Here is a 7,534-nt window from a genome sequence, read left to right on the forward strand (position 1 = left end):
TCCATATCTTAAAATAAATAAAAAAATAAATAAATAAATAAATAAATAAATAAATAAAGCAACTTACCCTGTGAATCAGCAATCCTACTTCTGGCTATGTATAAAACATATGAAATATCTCGAAGGGATATCTCTATGCCCATGTTTATTGCAGAATTATTCACAACAGCTGAAATATGGAAACAAACTAAGTGTCCATCAGTGAATGAATGGAAAAAGAAAATAATTCAGATATATAAATATTTATACAAATATTCAATGGAATATAATTCAGCCTTAAAATTAAGGAAATCTTGCCATTTGCAACAACATGGATGAGCCTGGAGGACATAATGCCAAGTAAAATGAGCTAGACATAGCAAGACAAATATTGTATTATCTCACTTATATGTGAAATCTAAAAAAGTTGAACTCATGAAAACAGAGCATCAAATGGTACTTGCCAGGCCCCGGAGATTGTGGGAAATGGAGAAATATTGGTTAAAGGATACAACTGACTTAAATGTTTAAGTCAGGCATGATGAATAACCTCTGGAGATCCAATGTACAGCATGGTGAATATAGTTAATGATGCTGCATTGTACACTTGAAATTTGCTGAAAGAGTATATCTTAAGTGTTCTCACACAAGAGATCACTGTATGAGGTGATAGGTATGTTAGCTTCATTGTGGTCATCACTTTACAATGTGTACATATATTAAAACAGGTTTGTACCCCTCAATTTATACAACTTTCACTTGTCAATTATATGTCAATAAAGCTGGGGGAAAATGTGTTCTGATCAAAAAGACACAAAAAAATAACAATGAGAAGAGAAAGCTCATGGTCATCTTTCTTAAGGCATAAAGGTTGGCCAGTTGGTCCCTGACTAGAAGCAGTCACTTGCTTATGTGGTCTGATTTAAGGGGTCTGTAAAAGCTTCTTCTCCACAGTTTACTGCTTCACTACTTGTAATGAATATTTGAGCACGCATTGGATGTGAGACATTGTCTTCCAATGGGTGAGAATTTTTTTAAAGATATGAAACTGTTTTTAAGGATATTAAATTGTAAAGAAATTAATAAGATAACAGAATTTTCAAAATTTAACTTAATTTCCCTAAGACTTTTTTTTTTTCTTTTTCATATGAAGTTATCGTTTAAGAAAATATGTGCCTAAAACTTTAGGATAGAAGCTGAGACTTTGTAGCAAAGATTAAATAAGCCAAGCAATAATTAGAAATAGGTGAGAATTTGAATATGGGTGAAGAGAGGACCAAAACAGCAGAGTATCACAGGTTCAAGGACTTTCATCAAATCAAAAATTTAATTGAACTTGCCCATCGAAAATGTAATTGAACTTGCCCATATTTCTTGAATAAAAAAGTCACCATCTCATTAAATTTTATTTATTTATTTATTTATTTATTTATTTATTTATTTATTTATTTTTTGAGACAGAGTCTCACTCTGTCGCCCAGGCTGGAGTGCAGTGGCGCGATCTTGGCTCACTGCAAACTCCGTCTCTCGGGTTTATGCCATTCTCCTGCCTGAGCCTCCCGAGTAGCTGGGACTACAGGCGCCCGCCACCTTGCCCAGCTAGTTTTTTGTATTTTTTTAGTAGAGACAGGGTTTCACCGTGTTCGCCAGGATGGTCTCGATCTCCTGACCTCGTGATCCGCCCATCTCGGCCTCCCAAAGTGCTGGGATTACTGCTATGTGTTCTTATTTTTTGCAAGCTTTATACATATGCATATGGTGTGTAAATTTAAAAATAAGTTGTATTTCTGTGATGCACAAGTCATGAACTGAATTATTTTAGTAGAGAGAGGACTCAGAACTATAGATAAGGTGATCATGGGTATATAAGCCTGCTTGAGAATTCATAGAAAACTTGGAGAGACATTGAACTCCCAGAGTACCTGGAATGTGACATTATTTGCTCTTAATTATCAGATAGATTACAGTTTATATTTGGGTTGTTGTATAGTTTCTAAGATACATAAATACTATACTCTCTATTGGATATTTCACATATATTATCACTTTATTTTATTTTACTGTAAGTTCTGGGATACATGTGCAGAACATGCAGGTTTGTTACATAGGTATACATGTGCTGTGGTGGTTTGCTGCACCCATCAACCCGTCATCTAAGTTGTAAGCTCTGCATGAATTAGGTATTTGTCCTAATGCTCTCCTTCCACTTGCCCCTCACCCCCCCAACTGGCCCTAGTGTGTGTTGTTCCCCTCCCTGTGTCCATGTGTTCTCATTGTTCAGCTCCCAATTATAAGTGAGAACATGGGGTGTTTGGTTCTCTCTTCCTGTTGCCACTTTTAATTTTTACAATAACCTTATGAAATACTTTGTTTCCCTTTTTTAGACAGAGTTCAAAAAAGTTAACACTTCTTCAAAATTACACAGCTACTGACTCAGATTGGAACCAGATCTGATTTCTAAGCTATTCTTCCCTCTGAACCAAATATATGTATTTGCTGAGAAATAAATAAGCGTACTTTACTTTGTAATTCATACACAGAAGTGGATTAAATTTAAAAACATACAGTGGCTGGGCGTGGTGGCTCATGCCTGTAATCCCAGCACTTTGGGAGGCCGAGGCAGGAGGATCACGAGGTCAGGAGATTGAGACATCCTGGCTAACACGGTGAAACCCCGTTTCTGATTTTGTTTATATAGTACAATTTAGCTGTTTTAGAACTTCATATGTATGGGTTCAGATGTAGGAAATCAAATGTGTTAGGTTTGTTTTATTGAGCATCATTTTTTAAAGCACTCTTGTATATTTGTACAATCAGTAGTTTCTTTTTGTTTCTGTGTAATATTAAATTGTATGAATATACCAGTGTGTTTACACATTCTCTGTTGGTGGATGCCTAAGCTCTTTACTGTTTTTAAAACAAAACTGTTATGTTCATTCTCATATATATCTTTTTTTTGTGAACATAAGCTTGCTTTCTTTTGAATAAATACACAAGAGTAGAAACCTGGTATGTTTATGTTATGGTTTAAAATATTCCCACAAATTCTTTGACACTCTTTTCTTCAAAAGCAAGAGCCTAATTCTACTCAAGTGCAGGCAGGACTTAGATCCCTGCTTTTAACAAATAAGGAAGAAGTGATGGTATACAGTGTTAGAGTCAGTTCAGGTTGCTATAACAAAATCCCATAGCCTGGGTAGCTTACAAGCAACAGAAATTTATTTCTCACAGTCTGGAGGCTGAACATTCAAGATCAGGGTGCCAGCATGCTCCACTTCTGGTGCAGCCTCTCTTCCACATTGCAGACTGCCCGCTGTTCCTTGTATCCTCACATGGCAGAAAGAGCAAGACAGTTCTTTGGGATCTCCTTTTTTATTTATTTCTTTATTTAACTTTTTAAAAATGTTACTTTAAGTTCTGGGATACATATGCAGAACGTGCAGGTTTGTTACCTGGGTATACATATGCCATGGTGATTTGCTGCACCTATCAGCCCATTATCTGGGTTTTAAGCCCTACATGCATTAGGTATTTGTCCTAATGCTCTCCCTCCCCTAGCCCCTCCCCACCCCCAAATAGGCCCTGGTGTGTGAAGTTCCCCTCCCTGTGTCCATGTGTTCTCATTGTTCAACTCCTGCTTATGAGTGAGAACATACGGAGTTTGGTTTTCTGTTCCTGTGTTTGTTTGCAGAGGATGATGGTTTCCAGCTTCATCCATGTTCCTGCAAAGGACATGAACTCGTTCTTTTTTATGGCCACATAGTATTCCATGGGTATGTGTGCCACATTTGCTTTATCCAGTCTATTATTGATGGGCATTTGGGTTGGTTCCAAGTCTTTGCTGTTGTGAATAGTGCTGCAGTAAACATACATACGCATGTGTCTTTATAGTAGAATGATTTATAATCCTTTGGGTATATGCCCAGTAATGGGAGGGCTGGGTCAAATGGTATTTCTGGCTCTGGATCCTTGAGGAATTGCCACATAGTCTTCCACAGTGGTTGAACTAATTTAGAGTCCCACCAATGTGTAAAAGTGTTCCTGTTTCTCCACAGCCTTGTTAGAATCTGGGATCTAATAAAACTACAGAGCTTCTTTTTTTTTATTTTTATTTTTTATTTTATTTTTATTTTATTTTTATTTTTATTTTTATTATACTTTAATCTAGTCATGTGGTAAACGTGCAGGTTTGTTCATATGTATATTGTGCCATGTTGTGTGGGTGCCATCAACTCGTCAGCCACCATCAATTCATCATTTATATCATGTATATACTCCCCATGCATCCCTCCCTCCCCTCCATGATAGGCCAGTGTGTGAGTTCCCTGCCCGAGTCCAGTGATCTCATTGTGTCAGTCCACCTTGGGTGAGAACATGCGGGTTTGGTTTTCTCTTCTTGTGATAGGTTGCTAGATGAGTTTCCAGCTGCATCAGTCCCTACAAAGGACGCAAACTCATCCTTTTTTATGGTGCATAGTATTCCATGGTGGTATATCGTGCCACATTTTCTTATCCAGCTGTCACAGATGGCATTTGGGTTGATTCAAGTCCTTTGCTATTGTGAATGTGCTGCAATAACATACGTGTGTATGTTCTTTGTAGTAGAAAATTTATAATCCTTTTGGTATATACCAGTAGTGGGATGGCTGGGTCATATGGTACATTAGTTTAGATCCTTGAGGAATGCCATACTTGTTTTATAATGGTTGAACTAGTTTACAATCCCACCAACCAGTGTAAAATGCTCCTATTTCTCCACATCCTCTCCAACCTGTTGTTTCCTGCTTCTATGATTGCCATTTAATGGTTGAGATGGTACTCTCATTGTGGTTTTGATTTACCATTTCTCTGATGGCGAGTGATGATGAGCATTTTTTCATGTGTCTGTTGGCTGTATGAATGTCTTCTCAAAACTACAGAGCTTCTGCACAGCAAAAGAAACTATCATCAGAGTGAATAGGCAACCAACAGAATGGGAGAAAAATTTTGCAATCTACCTATCTGACAAAGGTCTAATATCTAGAATCCACAAGGAATTTAAACAAATTTACAAGAAAAAAACTATCAAAAAGTGGGTAAAGAATATGAACAGACATTTCTTAAAAGAAGTCATGTATGTGACCAACAAACATGAAAGAAGCTCATCATTACTAGTCATTAGAAAAATGCACGTCAAAACCACAATGAGATACTATCTCATGGCAGTTAGAATAGTGATGATTAAAAAGTCTGGAGTCTCCTTTAATAAGAGCAGCAGTCCTATACTTGGAGGCTAAGGTCCTGAGACCCAATTTTCACCCTAAGGCCCCATCTCCTTACGCCATAATACTGGGAGTTAGGATTTCAACCTATAAATGTTGGCGAGGGATGCAAACATTGTTCAGTGTTAAAGTTATAAAAAGCCTTGTGACTTTCTCATTGCTTGCTCTCTCTCTTGGATCCCTCACCTGGATAAAGCCAGGTGAAATATTGTAAGGACACTCAAGTAGCCCTATGAAGAAGATTGTGTGGTGAGAAAACTAGTTCTCCTCCTAATCACCTGCCATTAATTGAGCCATATTGAGTGAGCTGTCTTGGAAATGGTCACTCCAGCCCTGTCAGGCCTGTAGATGACAGAAACTGGAGTTCACACCTGACTGAAACTTTATAAGACCAGCTGAGCTGCTCCTGAATTTCTGACACGTAAAGTCTGTGTAAGATAATACATAGTTACTGTCCTTTAAGTTTTAAGCCATTAGATTGTGGGTAGTTTTATGCAGCAGTAAATAACCCAGATTCTGTTACTTGTGGGTTCCGGCTTACCCTTGTTCTCCTCCGCTTTATATTCATCTTCCCTTCCTGGTCATCTGCCTGGTGGACTTCAGCTAGAAGACAAAAGTGTTACACAAACTGGTCAACCAGCTCCTACAATTGCTTATGGTCAAATTGTGTTAAGAGTTCTGCCTCTTTACTTGTACTCTGACTGACAAAGAATTTGTCAATAAGAATTGGTTTGGGGGGCAGAATCTTAAGCATAATTCTATGAGCTATTTCTAGATTACTTAAATTGGTCCTCTGATCAGATGAAGTTTAGACATTGTTGACTCTATTTCCAGTAACAAAGGGGATCTGCTGGCCCTAGGAATTCAGTGGCAATTAATTTATGGAAATTATTATTGCCTGTAGACATAATAAAAAACCCGTTGAAGACAAGTATCTGCGTCATCATGTATTTGCTGTTACAGGACATTTTTGTGTGTGAAAATAGAGTATGATAGGCTAAGTTGGTTGTTCTAAATATGCTGGAAAATTTAGGGAAAGTGATGAACTTGTTGCAGTGTTTTTAGCTCCCAGCTCAATGTCTACTGTAAGAGAGGTGTCAGCTTCTGTGACTGCCCTTAAAACCAAACCAAACCTTAGCCTCTACAGCTGCAGAGCTAAAGATTTTGAAAATCAAATCCAAAGTCTGTTTCTACAAATGGGTTTATATCACACAAATTGAATTCCCAACTTCTCAGTGTCTCTTTTGGGAGAGTTGGAGCATTAAGTAACAACCATTTTGTTGTTGTTACTGGAAGAAACCTTCCATCCTTGCCTGAGAAAATTAATGAATTCTTGTTTACAAGGATAGCCTCCCCCATGGTGGTTGCCTTGTGTGAGATACTGCTGATTCTTCTCATTACCTATCTTCCTTTCCTCTTCTTGCTTAGAGGCCTACATGTAGACTCAAGTCCAACATGGCCTAGAGGGTGAGATAAAACAGTATAAGTAGTAGTGTACACACCAAAAGAATTGCATGGTTTTCCCCATTTATATCAACAAAACCTGGGGAATATGCATATGAACGGATCTTAAGGAATTGAGACTCATTTATTTAAACATTTTTTGTGGGTAATATATTTTAATACAATTGATTTTTATATTAAATCTTGAAACTTTAAGAAATTCATTTATTAGTTGTAATTGTTTGAGCCAGTTCATACCCCAGAGCTCCTTGAGTTAAGGAGAGGCTGGGTTCCACTGAGGAAAGACCTTACTACATTGCCAAAAAAATTTACTGTTTATCTTCCTCTTAGCCTTTCACAAATGGACCTATTATTACTTGTCAGGGTGAAGGGGAAACAATCTTAATTTTTCAGCCATTACTAAACATTACTGTGATATGTTAGTTACAGTAGTAGCTTACAGAGGTCCAGTGACCATTGGAGTTTTGACTTGGGTCCATTTCAAAAAGCAGGTCCAGTGGGTTCCCCAATCCACTTTGTGATTTTTTTTTTTTTTTTTTTTTGTCTACAGTTCTAGAATGTGTAATTGGAATAGTCATACTCAGCCACTGGTAGGTTCCCCACATTCATTCCATGATACATGGAATAAAAAAACTTCCAATTGTGGTAGGAAAGGCCACATGGAAACAACTAGAACTGCCTCAACTTTTTTTTTTTTTTTTTTTTTATTATACTTTAAGTTCTAGGGTACATGTGCATAACGTGCAGGTTTGTTACATATGTATACTTATGCCATGTTGGTGTGCTGCACCCATCAACTCGTCAGCACCCATCAATTCATCATTTATATC

The sequence above is a fragment of the Rhinopithecus bieti genome, unplaced genomic scaffold, assembly GCF_001698545.2.
Source record: "Rhinopithecus bieti isolate Rb0 unplaced genomic scaffold, ASM169854v2 scaffold_11110, whole genome shotgun sequence".
Classification (NCBI taxonomy): domain Eukaryota; kingdom Metazoa; phylum Chordata; class Mammalia; order Primates; family Cercopithecidae; genus Rhinopithecus; species Rhinopithecus bieti.